Source organism: Amia ocellicauda, chromosome 2 (genome assembly GCF_036373705.1).
Source record: "Amia ocellicauda isolate fAmiCal2 chromosome 2, fAmiCal2.hap1, whole genome shotgun sequence".
Taxonomy (NCBI): domain Eukaryota; kingdom Metazoa; phylum Chordata; class Actinopteri; order Amiiformes; family Amiidae; genus Amia; species Amia ocellicauda.
Genome location: NC_089851.1, coordinates 60,556,065 through 60,569,820, shown reverse-complemented (window position 1 = coordinate 60,569,820; position 13,756 = coordinate 60,556,065). Strand labels below are relative to the sequence as shown.

Sequence of the window (13,756 nt, the reverse complement as noted above, 5' to 3'; positions counted from 1 at the left end):
CTAGAGAGTTAGATATCGAGAGTCATAGATAGATAGATAGATAGATAGATAGATGGATGGATGGACGGCAAGGCAAGCATCTGATTGACAGTGGTCCGTGATCTGCTGTTTTGCTACTATGCTACTGACCATTGGGGGAGCGATAGCAAGCAAGAGAGTTAGATATCGAGAGTCATAGATAGATAGATAGATAGATAGATGGATGGATGGACGGCAAGGCAAGCATCTGATTGACAGTGGTCCGTGATCTGCTGTTATGCTACAATGCTACTGACCATTGGGGGAGCGATAGCAAGCAAGAGAGTTAGATATCAAGAGTCATAGATAGATAGATAGATAGATGGATGGACGGCAAGGCAAGCATCTGATTGACAGTGGTCCGTGATCTGCTGTTATGCTACAATGCTACTGACCATTGGGGGAGCGATAGCAAGCAAGAGAGTTAGATATCAAGAGTCATAGATAGATAGATAGATAGATGGATGGACGGCAAGGCAAGCATCTGATTGACAGTGGTCCGTGATCTGCTGTTATGCTACTATGCTACTGACCATTGGGAGAGCGATAGCAAGCAAGAGAGTTAGATATCGAGAGTCATAGATAGATAGATAGATGGATGGATGGATGGACGGCAAGGCAAGCACCTGATTGACAGTGGTCCGTGATCTGCTGTTATGCTACTATCAGCAGCAGCAGCGGCAGATTTGGCGCCGTGGCTTAGTTGGTTAAAGCGCCTGTCTAGTAAACAGGAGGTCCTGGGTTCAAATCCCAGCGGTGCCTTAGGCGGGCTTTGTGTGCTCCTTGCGAAGCTTGTGCTTCCGCTTTGTCGACCATCAGTTTTAGCAAGATAGGCTTATCGTAAAGCCATCAGAGGACGTAATGAACCGGAAAGCCAACTGGACAGACGCCGGTTTGTAAAGAAGAACCAGAACCCAAAGGACTCGCGCTACGCGCACCTAACGGCCAACGTCCAATTCCCATTGCCGCCCCTGGACAGTCGCAACAGGGAGCTTGTTGCTCCCGTCAACCTTACGTTTTCACCTCTGTGTGCTTCCTTTGTTGCAGCCTGCATCCAGATTTAGTTTTGTTTTGTTTTGTTTTGTTTTGTTTTGTTTTGGTTTGTTTTGGTTTGTTTTGTTTTGTTTTGTGCCTTACGCCTGAGTGTAGGCACTGGGGAATGGGAGAGTCCTGGCACCGTGGCTTAGTTGGTCAAAGCGCCTGTCTTGTAAACAGGAAACCCTGGGTTCGAGTCCCAGCAGTGCCTTGGTTTATGTTGGCCTAGGCAATGGAAAGGAAGTTTCTAAACGCTCAATACATTTTTGCAAGATGGCCGTCCGCAGCAAGCAGCTAAGGTTACTGTAGCCGCAGTCTGGCAAGCTGACCGCCAGTAGTAGAAACAATAACAAGGGGCGGGGGGAAAACTGGGTCGTCCCTGGGTGGATTTGAAGCAACATCCTTTCGGTTAACAGCCAAACGCGCTGACCAATTGCGCCACAGAGATGTTGTGGTTGCTGCAGTCGTGCAGTTCCTTCACAGTTGCCAGAAATCATTTCCAGCACACGATTTTCTTTGTCGTTGAATGCAACATACGTAACCATTGGGGGAGCGATAGCAAGCAAGAGAGTTAGATATCGAGAGTCATAGATAGATAGCTAGCTAGATAGACAGATAGATGGATGGATGGATGGCAAGGCAAGCATCTGATTGACAGTGGTCCGTGATCTGCTGTTATGCTACTATGCTACTGACCATTGGGGGAGCGATAGCAAGCTAGAGAGTTAGATATCGAGAGTCATAGATAGATAGATAGATAGATGGATGGATGGACGGCAAGGCAAGCATCTGATTGACAGTGGTCCGTGATCTGCTGTTATGCTACTATGCTACTGACCATTGGGGGAGCGATAGCAAGCAAGAGAGTTAGATATCGAGAGTCATAGATAGATAGATAGATAGATGGATGGATGGATGGACGGCAATGCAAGCATCTGATTGACAGTGGTCCGTGATCTGCTGTTATGCTACTATGCTACTGAACATTGGGGAAGCGATTGCAAGCAAAAGAGTTAGATATCGAGAGTCATAGACAGATAGATAGATAGATAGATGGATGGATGGACGGCAAGGCAAGCATCTGATTGACAGTGGTCCGTGATCTGCTGTTATGCTACTATGCTACTGACCATTGGGGGAGCGATAGCAAGCTAGAGAGTTAGATATCGAGAGTCATAGATAGATAGATAGATAGATAGATGGATGGATGGATGGACGGCAAGGCAAGCATCTGATTGACAGTGGTCCGTGATCTGCTGTTTTGCTACTATGCTACTGACCATTGGGGGAGCGATAGCAAGCAAGAGAGTTAGATATCGAGAGTCATAGATAGATAGATAGATAGATAGATGGATGGATGGACGGCAAGGCAAGCATCTGATTGACAGTGGTCCGTGATCTGCTGTTATGCTACAATGCTACTGACCATTGGGGGAGCGATAGCAAGCAAGAGAGTTAGATATCAAGAGTCATAGATAGATAGATAGATAGATGGATGGACGGCAAGGCAAGCATCTGATTGACAGTGGTCCGTGATCTGCTGTTATGCTACAATGCTACTGACCATTGGGGGAGCGATAGCAAGCAAGAGAGTTAGATATCAAGAGTCATAGATAGATAGATAGATAGATGGATGGACGGCAAGGCAAGCATCTGATTGACAGTGGTCCGTGATCTGCTGTTATGCTACTATGCTACTGACCATTGGGAGAGCGATAGCAAGCAAGAGAGTTAGATATCGAGAGTCATAGATAGATAGATAGATGGATGGATGGATGGACGGCAAGGCAAGCACCTGATTGACAGTGGTCCGTGATCTGCTGTTATGCTACTATCAGCAGCAGCAGCGGCAGATTTGGCGCCGTGGCTTAGTTGGTTAAAGCGCCTGTCTAGTAAACAGGAGGTCCTGGGTTCAAATCCCAGCGGTGCCTTAGGCGGGCTTTGTGTGCTCCTTGAGAAGCTTGTGCTTCCGCTTTGTCGACCATCAGTTTTAGCAAGATAGGCTTATCGTAAAGCCATCAGAGGACGTAATGAACCGGAAAGCCAACTGGACAGATGCCGGTTTGTAAAGAAGAACCAGAACCCAAAGGACACGCGCTACGCGCACCTAACGGCCAACGTCCAATTCCCATTGCCGCCCCTGGACAGTCGCAACAGGGAGCTTGTTGCTCCCGTCAACCTTACGTTTTCACCTCTGTGTGCTTCCTTTGTTGCAGCCTGCATCCAGATTTAGTTTTGTTTTGTTTTGTTTTGTTTTGTTTTGTTTTGTTTTGTTTTGTTTTGTTTTGTTTTGTTTTGTTTTGTTTTGTTTTGTTTTGTTTTGTTTTGTTTTGTTTTGTTTTGTTTTGTGCCTTACGCCTGAGTGTAGGCACTGGGGAATGGGAGAGTCCTGGCACCGTGGCTTAGTTGGTCAAAGCGCCTGTCTTGTAAACAGGAAACCCTGGGTTCGAGTCCCAGCAGTGCCTTGGTTTATGTTGGCCTAGGCAATGGAAAGGAAGTTTCTAAACGCTCAATACATTTTTGCAAGATGGCCGTCCGCAGCAAGCAGCTTAAGGTTACTGTAGCCGCAGTCTGGCAAGCTGACCGCCAGTAGTAGAAACAATAACAAGGGGCGGGGGGAAAACTGGGTCGTCCCTGGGTGGATTTGAAGCAACATCCTTTCGGTTAACAGCCAAACGCGCTGACCAATTGCGCCACAGAGATGTTGTGGTTGCTGCAGTCGTGCAGTTCCTTCACAGTTGCCAGAAATCATTTCCAGCACACGATTTTCTTTGTCGTTGAATGCAACATACGTAACCATTGGGGGAGCGATAGCAAGCAAGAGAGTTAGATATCGAGAGTCATAGATAGATAGCTAGCTAGATAGATAGATAGATGGATGGATGGATGGCAAGGCAAGCATCTGATTGACAGTGGTCCGTGATCTGCTGTTATGCTACTATGCTACTGACCATTGGGGGAGCGATAGCAAGCTAGAGAGTTAGATATCGAGAGTCATAGATAGATAGATAGATAGATGGATGGATGGACGGCAAGGCAAGCATCTGATTGACAGTGGTCCGTGATCTGCTGTTATGCTACTATGCTACTGACCATTGGGGGAGCGATAGCAAGCAAGAGAGTTAGATATCGAGAGTCATAGATAGATAGATAGATAGATGGATGGATGGATGGACGGCAATGCAAGCATCTGATTGACAGTGGTCCGTGATCTGCTGTTATGCTACTATGCTACTGAACATTGGGGAAGCGATTGCAAGCAAAAGAGTTAGATATCGAGAGTCATAGACAGATAGATAGATAGATAGATGGATGGATGGACGGCAAGGCAAGCATCTGATTGACAGTGGTCCGTGATCTGCTGTTATGCTACTATGCTACTGACCATTGGGGGAGCGATAGCAAGCTAGAGAGTTAGATATCGAGAGTCATAGATAGATAGATAGATAGATAGATAGATGGATGGATGGACGGCAAGGCAAGCATCTGATTGACAGTGGTCCGTGATCTGCTGTTTTGCTACTATGCTACTGACCATTGGGGGAGCGATAGCAAGCAAGAGAGTTAGATATCGAGAGTCATAGATAGATAGATAGATAGATAGATGGATGGATGGACGGCAAGGCAAGCATCTGATTGACAGTGGTCCGTGATCTGCTGTTATGCTACAATGCTACTGACCATTGGGGGAGCGATAGCAAGCAAGAGAGTTAGATATCAAGAGTCATAGATAGATAGATAGATAGATGGATGGACGGCAAGGCAAGCATCTGATTGACAGTGGTCCGTGATCTGCTGTTATGCTACAATGCTACTGACCATTGGGGGAGCGATAGCAAGCAAGAGAGTTAGATATCAAGAGTCATAGATAGATAGATAGATAGATGGATGGACGGCAAGGCAAGCATCTGATTGACAGTGGTCCGTGATCTGCTGTTATGCTACTATGCTACTGACCATTGGGAGAGCGATAGCAAGCAAGAGAGTTAGATATCGAGAGTCATAGATAGATAGATAGATGGATGGATGGATGGACGGCAAGGCAAGCATCTGATTGACAGTGGTCCGTGATCTGCTGTTATGCTACTATCAGCAGCAGCAGCTGTAGATTTGGCGCCGTGGCTTAGTTGGTTAAAGCGCCTGTCTAGTAAACAGGAGGTCCTGGATTCAAATCCCAGTGGTGCCTTAGGCGGGCTTTGTGTGCTCCTTGCGAAGCTTGTGCTTCCGCTTTGTCGACCATCAGTTTTAGCAAAATAGGCTTATCGTAAAGCCATCAGAGGACGTAATGAACCGGAAAGCCAACTGGACAGACGCCGGTTTGTAAAGAAGAACCAGAACCCAAAGGACTCGCGCTACGCGCACCTAACGGCCAACGTCCAATTCCCATTGCCGCCCCTGGACAGTCGCAACAGGGAGCTTGTTGCTCCCGTCAACCTTACGTTTTCACCTCTGTGTGCTTCCTTTGTTGCAGCCTGCATCCAGATTTTGTTTTGTTTTGTTTTGTTTTGTTTTGTTTTGTTTTGTTTTGTTTTGTTTTGTTTTGTTTTGTTTTGTTTTGTTTTGTTTTGTTTTGTTTTGTTTTGTTTTGTTTTGTTTTGTTTTGTGCCTTACGCCTGAGTGTAGGAACTGGGGAATGGGAGAGTCCTGGCACCGTGGCTTAGTTGGTCAAAGCGCCTGTCTTGTAAACAGGAAACCCTGGGTTCGAGTCCCAGCAGTGCCTTGGTTTATGTTGGCCTAGGCAATGGAAAGGAAGTTTCTAAACGCTCAATACATTTTTGCAAGATGGCCGTCCGCAGCAAGCAGCTTAAGGTTACTGTAGCCGCAGTCTGGCAAGGTGACCGCCAGAAGTAGAAACAATAACAAGGGGCGGGGGGAAAAGTGGGCCGTCCCTGGGTGGATTCAAACCACCATCCTTTCGGTTAACAGCCGAACACACTGACCGATTGCGCCACAGACACAGACGGAGGTGTTGTGCTTGCTGCAGTCGTGCAGCTCCTTCACAGTTGCCAGAAAACATTTCCAGCACACGATTTTCTTTGTCGTTGAATGCAACATACGTGACCATTGGGGGAGCGATAGCAAGCAAGAGAGTTAGATATTGAGAGTCATAGATTGATAGCTAGCTAAATAGCTAGATAGATAGATAGATAGATGGATGGATGGACGGCAAGGCAAGCATCTGATTGACAGTGGTCCATGATCTGCTGATATGCTACTATTCTACTGACCATTGTGGTAGCGATAGCAAGCAAGAGAGTTAGATATCAAGAGTCATAGATAGATAGATAGATAGATGGATGGATGGATGGACGGCAAGGCAAGCATCTGATTGACAGTGGTCCGTGATCTGCTGTTATGCTACTATGCTACTGACCATTGGGGGAGCGATAGCAAGCAAGAGAGTTAGATATCGAGAGTCATAGATAGATAGATAGATAGATGGATGGATGGACGGCAAGGCAAGCATCTGATTGACAGTGGTCCGTGATCTGCTGTTATGCTACTATGCTACTGACCATTGGGGGAGCGATAGCAAGCAAGAGAGTTAGATATTGAGAGTCATAGATAGATAGATAGATAGATAGATGGATGGATGGACGGCAAGGCAAGCATCTGATTGTACAGTGATCCGTGATCTGCTGTTATGCTACAATGCGACTGATAATTGGGGGAGCGATAGCAAGCAAGACAGTTAGATATCAAGAGTCATAGATAGATAGATAGATAGATGGATGGACGGCAAGGCAAGCATCTGATTGACAGTATTCCGTGATCTGCTGTTATGCTACTATGCTACTGACCATTGGGGGAGCGATAGCAAGCAAGAGAGTGAGATATCAAGAGTCATAGATAGATAGATAGATAGATAGATGGATGGATGGACGGCAAGGCAAGCATCTGATTGACAGTGGTCCGTGATCTGCTGTTATGCTTCTATGCTACTGACCTTTAGGGGAGCGATAGCAAGCAAGAGAGTTAGATATTGAGAGTCATAGATAGATAGATAGATAGATGGATGGATGGACGGCAAGGCAAGCATCTGATTGCAAGATAGGCTTATCGTAAAGCCATCAGAGGACGTAATGAACCGGAAAGCCAACTGGACAGATGCCGGTTTGTAAAGAAGAACCAGAACCCAAAGGACACGCGCTACGCGCACCTAACGGCCAACGTCCAATTCCCATTGCCGCCCCTGGACAGTCGCAACAGGGAGCTTGTTGCTCCCGTCAACCTTACGTTTTCACCTCTGTGTGCTTCCTTTGTTGCAGCCTGCATCCAGATTTTGTTTTGTTTTGTTTTGTTTTGTTTTGTTTTGTTTTGTTTTGTTTTGTTTTGTTTTGTTTTGTTTTGTTTTGTTTTGTTTTGTTTTGTTTTGTTTTGTTTTGTTTTGTTTTGTTTTGTTTCTTACGCCTGAGTGTAGGCACTGGGGAATGGGAGAGTCCTGGCACCGTGGCTTAGTTGGTCAAAGCGCTTGTCTCGTAAACAGGAAACCGTGGGTTCGACTCCTAGCAGTGCCTTGGTTTATGTTGGCCTAGGCAATGGAAAGGAAGTTTCTAAACGCTCAATACATTTTTCCAAGATGGCCGTCCGCAGCAAGCAGCTTAAGGTTACTGTAGCCGCAGTCTGGCAAGGTGACCGCCAGAAGTAGAAACAATAACAAGGGGCGGGGGGAAAAGTGGGCCGTCCCTGGGTGGATTCAAACCACCATCCTTTCGGTTAACAGCCGAACACGCTGACCGATTGCGCCACAGACACAGACGGAGTTGTTGTGCTTGCTGCAGTCGTGCAGTTCCTTCACAGTTGCCAGAAATCATTTCCAGCACACGATTTTCTTTGTCGTTGAATGCAACATACGTGACCATTGGGGGAGCGATAGCAAGCAAGAGAGTTAGATATTGAGAGTCATAGATTGATAGCTAGCTAAATAGCTAGATAGATAGATGGATGGATGGACGGCAAGGCAAGCATCTGATTGACTGTGGTCCATGATCTGCTGATATGCTACTATTCTACTGACCATTGGGGTAGCGATAGCAAGCAAGAGAGTTAGATATCAAGAGTCATAGATAGATAGATAGATAGATGGATGGATGGACGGCAAGGCAAGCATCTGATTGACAGTGGTCCGTGATCTGCTGTTATGCTACTATGCTACTGACCATTGGGGGAGCGATAGCAAGCAAGAGAGTTAGATATCGAGAGTCATAGATAGATAGATAGATAGATGGATGGATGGATGGACGGCAAGGCAAGCATCTGATTGACAGTGGTCCGTGATCTGCTGTTATGCTACTATGCTACTGACCATTGGGGGAGCGATAGCATGCAAGAGAGTTAGATATCGAGAGTCATAGATAGATAGATAGATAGATGGATGGATGGACGGCAAGGCAAGCATCTGATTGACAGTGGTCCATGATCTGTTGTTTTGCTACTATGCTACTTACCTAACGTCCAATTCCCATTGCCGCCCCTGGACAGTCGCAACAGGGAGCTTGTTGCTCCCGTCATCCTTATGTTTTCACCTCTGTGTGCTTCCTTTGTTGCAGCCTGCATCCAGATTTTGTTTTGTTTTGTTTTGTTTTGTTTTGTTTTGTTTTGTTTTGTTTTGTTTTGTTTTGTTTTGTTTTGTTTTGTTTTGTTTTGTTTTGTTTTGTTTTGTTTTGTTTTGTTTTGTTTTGTTTTGTTTTGTTTTGTTTCTTACGCCTGAGTGTAGGCACTGGGGAATGGGAGAGTCCTGGCACCGTGGCTTAGTTGGTCAAAGCGCCTGTCTCGTAAACAGGAAACCCTGGGTTCGACTCCTAGCAGTGCCTTGGTTTATGTTGGCCTAGGCAATGGAAAGGAAGTTTCTAAACGCTCAATACATTTTTCCAAGATGGCCGTCCGCAGCAAGCAGCTTAAGGTTACTGTAGCCGCAGTCTGGCAAGGTGACCGCCAGAACTAGAAACAATAACAAGGGGCGGGGGGAAAAGTGGGCCGTCCCTGGGTGGATTCAAACCACCATCCTTTCGGTTAACAGCCGAACACGCTGACCGATTGCGCCACAGACACAGACGGAGGTGTTGTGCTTGCTGCAGTCGTGCAATTCCTTCACAGTTGCCAGAAAACATTTCCAGCACACGATTTTCTTTGTCGTTGAATGCAACATACGTGACCATTGGGGGAGCGATAGCAAGCAAGAGAGTTAGATATCGAGAGTCATAGATAGATAGATAGATAGATGGATGGATGGATGGACGGCAAGGCAAGCATCTGATTGACAGTGGTCCGTGATCTGCTGTTATGCTACTATGCTACTTACCTAACGTCCAATTCCCATTGCCGCCCCTGGACAGTCGCAACAGGGAGCTTGTTGCTCCCGTCAACCTTACGTTTTCACCTCTGTGTGCTTCCTTTGTTGCAGCCTGCATCCAGATATTGTTTTGTTTTGTTTTGTTTTGTTTTGTTTTGTTTTGTTTTGTTTTGTTTTGTTTTGTTTTGTTTTGTTTTGTTTTGTGCCTTACGCCTGAGTGTAGGCACTGGGGAATGGGAGAGTCCTGGCACCGTGGCTTAGTTGGTCAAAGCGCCTGTCTCGTAAACAGGAAACCCTGGGTTCGACTCCTAGCAGTGCCTTGGTTTATGTTGGCCTAGGCAATGGAAAGGAAGTTTCTAAACGCTCAATACATTTTTCCAAGATGGCCGTCCGCAGCAAGCAGCTTAAGGTTACTGTAGCCGCAGTCTGGCAAGGTGACCGCCAGAAGTAGAAACAATAACAAGGGGCGGGGGGAAAAGTGGGCCGTCCCTGGGTGGATTCAAAACACCATCCTTTCGGTTAACAGCCGAACACGCTGACCGATTGCGCCACAGACACAGACGGAGGTGTTGTGCTTGCTGCAGTCGTGCAGTTCCTTCACAGTTGCCAGAAATCATTTCCAGCACACGATTTTCTTTGTCGTTGAATGCAACATACGTGACCATTGGGGGAGCGATAGCAAGCAAGAGAGTTAGATATTGAGAGTCATAGATTGATAGCTAGCTAAATAGCTAGATAGATAGCTAGATAGATAGATAGATAGATATATGGATGGATGGACGGCAAGGCAAGCATCTGATTGACAGTGGTCCGTGATCTGCTGTTATGCTACTATGCTACTGACCATTGGGGGAGCGATAGCAAGCAAGAGAGTTAGATATCGAGAGTCATAGATAGATAGATAGATAGATGGATGGATGGACGGCAAGGCAAGCATCTGATTGACAGTGGTCCGTGATCTGCTGTTATGCTACTATGCTACTGACCATTGGGGGAGCGATAGCAAGCAAGAGAGTAAGATATCGAGAGTCATAGATAGATAGATAGATAGATGGATGGATGGACGGCAAGGCAAGCATCTGATTGACAGTGGTCCGTGATCTGCTGTTATGCTACTATGCTACTGACCATTGGGGGAGCGATAGCAAGCAAGAGAGTTAGATATCGAGAGTCATAGATAGATAGATAGATAGATGGATGGATGGACGGCAAGGCAAGCATCTGATTGACAGTGGTCCGTGAACTGCTGTCATGCTACAATGCTACTGACCATTGGGGGAGCGATAGCAAGCAAGAGAGTTAGATATCGAGAGTCATAGATAGATAGATAGATGGATGGATGGATGGACGGCAAGGCAAGCATCTGATTGACAGTGGTCCGTGATCTGCTGTTATGCTACTATGCTACTGACCATTGGGGGAGCGATAGCAAACAAGAGAGTTTGATATTGAGAGTCATAGATAGATAGATAGATAGATGGATGGATGGACGGAAAGGCAAGCATCTGATTGACAGTGGTCCGTGATCTGCTGTTATGCTACTATGCTACTTACCTAACGTCCAATTCCCATTGCCGCCCCTGGACAGTCGCAACAGGGAGCTTGTTGCTCCCGTCAACCTTACGTTTTCACCTCTGTGTGCTTCCTTTGTTGCAGCCTGCATCCAGATTTTGTTTTGTTTTGTTTTGTTTTGTTTTGTTTTGTTTTGTTTTGTTTTGTTTTGTTTTGTTTTGTTTTGTTTTGTTTTGTTTTGTTTTGTTTTGTTTTGTTTTGTTTTGTTTTGTTTTGTTTCTTACGCCTGAGTGTAGGCACTGGGGAATGGGAGAGTCCTGGCACCGTGGCTTAGTTGGTCAAAGCGCCTGTCTCGTAAACAGGAAACCCTGGGTTTGACTCCTAGCAGTGCCTTGGTTTATGTTGGCCTAGGCAATGGAAAGGAAGTTTCTAAACGCTCAATACATTTTTCCAAGATGGCCGTCCGCAGCAAGCAGCTTAAGGTTACTGTAGCCGCAGTCTGGCAAGGTGACCGCCAGAAGTAGAAACAATAACAAGGGGCGGGGGGAAAAGTGGGCCGTCCCTGGGTGGATTCAAAACACCATCCTTTAGGTTAACAGCCGAACACGCTGACCGATTGCGCCACAGACACAGACGGAGGTGTTGTGCTTGCTGCAGTCGTGCAGTTCCTTCACAGTTGCCAGAAATCATTTCCAGCACACGATTTTCTTTGTCGTTGAATGCAACATACGTGACCATTGGGGGAGCGATAGCAAGCAAGAGAGTTAGATATTGAGAGTCATAGATTGATAGCTAGCTAAATAGCTAGATAGATAGCTAGATAGATAGATAGATAGATATATGGATGGATGGACGGCAAGGCAAGCATCTGATTGACAGTGGTCCGTGATCTGCTGTTATGCTACTATGCTACTGACCATTGGGGGAGCGATAGCAAGCAAGAGAGTTAGATATCGAGAGTCATAGATAGATAGATAGATAGATGGATGGATGGACGGCAAGGCAAGCATCTGATTGACAGTGGTCCGTGATCTGCTGTCATGCTACAATGCTACTGACCATTGGGGGAGCGATAGCAAGCAAGAGAGTTAGATATCGAGAGTCATAGATAGATAGATAGATGGATGGATGGATGGACGGCAAGGCAAGCATCTGATTGACAGTGGTCCGTGATCTGCTGTTATGCTACTATGCTACTGACCATTGGGGGAGCGATAGCAAACAAGAGAGTTTGATATTGAGAGTCATAGATAGATAGATAGATAGATAGATGGATGGATGGACGGAAAGGCAAGCATCTGATTGACAGTGGTCCGTGATCTGCTGTTATGCTACTATGCTACTTACCTAACGTCCAATTCCCATTGCCGCCCCTGGACAGTCGCAACAGGGAGCTTGTTGCTCCCGTCAACCTTACGTTTTCACCTCTGTGTGCTTCCTTTGTTGCAGCCTGCATCCAGATTTTGTTTTGTTTTGTTTTGTTTTGTTTTGTTTTGTTTTGTTTTGTTTTGTTTTGTTTTGTTTTGTTTTGTTTTGTTTTGTTTTGTTTTGTTTTGTTTTGTTTTGTTTTGTTTTGTGCCTTACGCCTGAGTGTAGGCACTGGGGAATGGGAGAGTCCTGGCACCGTGGCTTAGTTGGTCAAAGCGCCTGTCTCGTAAACAGGAAACCCTGGGTTCGACTCCTAGCAGTGCCTTGGTTTATGTTGGCCTAGGCAATGGAAAGGAAGTTTCTAAACGCTCAATACATTTTTCCAAGATGGCCGTCCGCAGCAAGCAGCTTAAGGTTACTGTAGCCGCAGTCTGGCAAGGTGACCGCCAGAAGTAGAAACAATAACAAGGGGCGGGGGGAAAAGTGGGCCGTCCCTGGGTGGATTCAAACCACCATCCTTTCGGTTAACAGCCGAACACGCTGACCGATTGCGCCACAGACACAGACGGAGGTGTTGTGCTTGCTGCAGTCGTGCAATTCCTTCACAGTTGCCAGAAAACATTTCAAGCACACGATTTTCTTTGTCGTTGAATGCAACATACGTGACCATTGGGGGAGCGATAGCAAGCAAGAGAGTTAGATATCGAGAGTCATAGATAGATAGATAGATAGATAGATGGATGGATGGCAAGGCAAGCATCTGATTGACAGTGGTCCGTGATCTGCTGTTATGCTACTATGCTACTGACCATTGGGGGAGCGATAGCAAGCAAGAGAGTTAGATATCGAGAGTCAAAGATAGATAGATAGATGGATGGATGGATGGACGGCAAGGCAAGCATCTGATTGACAGTGGTCCATGATCTGTTGTTTTGCTACTATGCTACTGACCATTGGGGGAGCGATAGCAAGCAAGAGAGTTAGATATCGAGAGTCAAAGATAGATAGATAGATGGATGGATGGATGGACGGCAAGGCAAGCATCTGATTGACAGTGGTCCGTGATCTGCTGTTATGCTACTATGCTACTGACCATTGGGGGAGCGATAACAAGCAAGAGAGTTAGATATCGAGAGTCATAGATAGATAGATAGATAGATGGATGGATGGATGGACGGCAAGGCAAGCATCTGATTGACAGTGGTCCGTGATCTGCTGTTATGCTACCATGCTACTGACCATTGGGGGAGCGATAGCAGGCAAGAGAGTTAGATATCGAGAGTCATAGATAGATAGATAGATAGATGGATGGATGGACGGAAAGGCAAGCATCTGATTGACAGTGGTCCGTGATCTGCTGTTATGCTACTATACTACTGACCATTGGGGAAGCAATAGCATGCAAAAAAGTTAGATATCAAGAGTCATAGATAGATAGATGGACGGCAAGGCAAGCATCTGATTGACAGTGGTCCGTGATCTGCTGTTATGCTACTATGCTACTGACCATTTGGGAAGCGATAGCAAGCA

At 46.2% G+C, this 13,756-nt stretch overlaps 10 non-coding genes across 10 annotated transcripts; all 10 read left to right on the top strand.

Moving 5' to 3' along the window:
• The first annotated feature begins 706 nt into the window (after positions 1-706).
• On the top strand, positions 707-780 carry trnat-agu (transfer RNA threonine (anticodon AGU)). Its single transcript has one exon. It is a non-coding gene; the product is annotated as a tRNA-Thr (tRNA).
• Positions 781-1,190: 410 nt separating this feature from the next.
• Positions 1,191-1,264, top strand: trnat-ugu (transfer RNA threonine (anticodon UGU)). The gene has a single exon. It is a non-coding gene; the product is annotated as a tRNA-Thr (tRNA).
• A 1,646-nt stretch (positions 1,265-2,910) lies between these two features.
• Positions 2,911-2,984, top strand: trnat-agu (transfer RNA threonine (anticodon AGU)). Its single transcript has one exon. It is a non-coding gene; the product is annotated as a tRNA-Thr (tRNA).
• A 460-nt stretch (positions 2,985-3,444) lies between these two features.
• On the top strand, positions 3,445-3,518 carry trnat-ugu (transfer RNA threonine (anticodon UGU)). Its single transcript has one exon. It is a non-coding gene; the product is annotated as a tRNA-Thr (tRNA).
• Positions 3,519-5,165: 1,647 nt separating this feature from the next.
• trnat-agu (transfer RNA threonine (anticodon AGU)) lies at positions 5,166-5,239 on the top strand. The gene has a single exon. It is a non-coding gene; the product is annotated as a tRNA-Thr (tRNA).
• Positions 5,240-5,699: 460 nt separating this feature from the next.
• On the top strand, positions 5,700-5,773 carry trnat-ugu (transfer RNA threonine (anticodon UGU)). The gene has a single exon. It is a non-coding gene; the product is annotated as a tRNA-Thr (tRNA).
• A 3,020-nt stretch (positions 5,774-8,793) lies between these two features.
• On the top strand, positions 8,794-8,867 carry trnat-cgu (transfer RNA threonine (anticodon CGU)). Its single transcript has one exon. It is a non-coding gene; the product is annotated as a tRNA-Thr (tRNA).
• Positions 8,868-9,592: 725 nt separating this feature from the next.
• trnat-cgu (transfer RNA threonine (anticodon CGU)) lies at positions 9,593-9,666 on the top strand. Its single transcript has one exon. It is a non-coding gene; the product is annotated as a tRNA-Thr (tRNA).
• A 1,511-nt stretch (positions 9,667-11,177) lies between these two features.
• trnat-cgu (transfer RNA threonine (anticodon CGU)) lies at positions 11,178-11,251 on the top strand. The gene has a single exon. It is a non-coding gene; the product is annotated as a tRNA-Thr (tRNA).
• A 1,226-nt stretch (positions 11,252-12,477) lies between these two features.
• On the top strand, positions 12,478-12,551 carry trnat-cgu (transfer RNA threonine (anticodon CGU)). The gene has a single exon. It is a non-coding gene; the product is annotated as a tRNA-Thr (tRNA).
• Positions 12,552-13,756: the final 1,205 nt, after the last annotated feature.